Consider the following 3,036-nt stretch of genomic DNA (forward strand, 5'->3'; position numbering starts at 1 on the left):
CTTTCCTCCCCCAATTGTATCCAGCCAATTACCGCACTCTTCTGAGCTGTCCCGGTCGCTGCTCCACCCCCTCTGCCGATCCAGGGAGGGCTGCAGACTACCACATGCCTCCTCTGATACATGTAGAGTCGCCAGCTGCTTCTTGTCACCTGACAGTGAGGAGTTTCGCCAGGGGGATATATTGCATGTGAGGATCATGTTATTCTCCCCCCAGTTCCCCCACCCTCCTGAACAAGCGCCCCGACTGACCAGAGGAGGCGCTAGTGCAACGACCAGGACACATACCCACATGCGGCTTCCCACCCGCAGACACGGGCAATTGTATCTGTAGGGACGCCGGACCAAGCTGGAGGTAACACGGGGATTCGAACCGGCGATCCCCGTGTTGGTAGGCAACGGAATAGACAGCTGCACTACCCGGATGCCCCATCATATAGTCTTTAACGGAGACAAATAAATGACCTTAACACAAGTAGAGGACAACGCTCAGACAGGACTCTTACCGTCCATATTGACACCTCTGGTGGGCCGAGCTCACGGCAAACGCTGCTCTCCTTCAGTTTGGGGAGCGACAGCTGGAGCAGTCTCGGAGAGGTGCCGACTTTTTTAGAATTGAGGGAGATGTAGGTGTCCTTGTTTTGTCAGACAAACAGACAGAGGGATTTCAGATTTTACGTGGCTTTTGTAATCAGTTGTAAAAGTGTCGTCTGGGCTACCGACTTAAAGTAGATGCTCATCCTAAACTGATTTGGGGAAAACAAACATGGGTTTTTCTGGGTTTGTGAGGTTGTTGAACGCTCTGCAGTATCAAGTCATTCTTGTTATCGCAGAACCAATCACAAATTATGCCTTCCCTAATGTTTCATCAGAAAAGCCCAGCAGAGGATGTACTTTCTCTGCCAGCTCAAGAAATTCAACCTGCCTCAGCAACTGTTGATTCAGTCCTACACTGCAATAATCCCGTCTGTCCTCTGCACATCCATCACTGTCTGGTTTGGATCGGCCACCAAACAGGACAGGGACAGACTACAACGGACAGCTAGGTCTGCAGAGAAAATCATTAGTGCCAACCTGCCCTCCATTCAGGACTTATACACCTCCAGACTCAGGAAATGAGCAGGCAACATCACTGCAGACCCATCACACCCTGGTCACAACCTGTTCCTACTCCTCCGCTCTGGTAGGTGCTACAGAGCACTGTACCCCAAAACAACCAGATATAAAAACAGTTTCTTTCCGCGGGCTGTCATTCAAATGAACGCTTAACACTGTCAATAAATCCAACCATTTTATATATACTGTACTGTACATTGTACGTATACTGGTACACTCTGTCATGTCTATCTACCTCAGGCATGTATGTAAGTAACCTGCTAACAGGCATGTTTGTAAGTAACCTGCTATCTCTGAAATATTTTCTGCACCACTGCACTTTATCGCCTCTTATTTCATCTGTACAAGTCAATCCTTGTGTATATATCTGAAGATTGTTGTGTTGTAGTGTTGTTATTCTATGTTAAGTACACAGAGAGCCACAAAACTGGAATCAAATTCCATGTATGTGCAAGCCTACACGGCCAATAAACATGATTCTGATTCTGATTTATGGCTCGATTCAATTCAAACCGGTGACACTCAGGACACAAGACTGCTGTCCTAACCTCTGGTCCATGGCTGTGTTAAATTCCCCCCAGGTCAGTGCTGAGGTCACTTGTTGGATGCTGCTGCCAATTGAGTTTTCCTTGAAAGACTGCCTGGTGAGTCTCTGCTTTAGGAGTGCATAGTTGAGCTTTGTCTGAATGGAATGAGGATGTATCCGCCCATCATCCTGGTATCTTACCTCTCTGTGGATCAGGTGGTCGGGGTGGTCCTGCTTGGGGATGGACAGCTGTAACAGGCGGGGTGTGATATCAGCGCTTCTGACTCTCGGATCAACATGCCATAACTGGCAGTTATACTCACACTGAGGGGTATGAGGAGGCCTGTGGGACCAACAGAAACTATTGTAAATACCCGGACACTGAACAAACAGGCTTAATCCCCCCCTTTTTTCCCTCCCCAATTGTATCAGGCCAATTTACCCCACTCTTTCAAGCCGACCTGGTTGTTGCTCCACCCCCTCTGCCAATCCGGGGGAGGGCTGCAGACATGCTTCCTCCACATGTATGTGGAGCCACTTCTTTTCACCTGACAGTGAGGAGTTTCACCAGGGGGATGTAGCGCATGAGAGGATCATGCTATTCCCCCCAGTCCCCCCCCCCCGAACAGGCACCCCGACCAACCGGAGGAGGCGGTAGTGCGGCTACCAGGACACACACCCACATCCGGCTTCCCACCCACAGACATGGCCAACTGCATCTGTAGGGACGCCTGACTAAACCGCAGGGATTCGAACCAGCGATCTCCATGTGGGTAGGCAATGGAATAGACCATACAGGCTTAATTTCAACAAATTAAGGCACAACATCAGAAGCCCATTGCCAAACCTCAAAATTCTTTCTAAATCTTCCCATAAAATTCTTAGGGAGTCCTTATTATGTACGACACCAGTAATATCATAATGCATAACATACAAAACTATCATCAGGCAAGGGACTGCATTTGAAAAAGCCGTAATTCATTCTATTTAGAAATATGCTAAATGTAAATTGATCAGTCCATGTCTCTAAAGTACAGAGGGTTCTCGAAATAGCATGGCTATCTAGTGAGTAAACATCCTTAAACAGCTCCAGACTTTAAGAGAGACCCTTGACATAGTGTCCTTTATTGGCAGCAACAACTCTGTCGGACAAGGAGAAGGAACGCTGTCCGTTTCCAGCGCAGGATAACTTCCACTGGAATGTTTTCACTTGCTCTTCGCAATTACAACAGTTGGCGTTGTCTTGTTTTTGTCTGGTTTGTGTTCTCGCACGACAAAGACGTGCATCGGTTCTCTGTCTGTCTTTCAAATGTTGACGAGTGTTGACTTTTCTTTGCACAGGATATGGCTCTAACCATCCATTTATCAACTTTGTGTGCTGTCTGTTTGCTGAGTTA

The sequence above is a fragment of the Lampris incognitus genome, chromosome 1 (genome assembly GCF_029633865.1).
Source record: "Lampris incognitus isolate fLamInc1 chromosome 1, fLamInc1.hap2, whole genome shotgun sequence".
NCBI classification, from domain to species: Eukaryota; Metazoa; Chordata; class Actinopteri; order Lampriformes; family Lampridae; genus Lampris; species Lampris incognitus.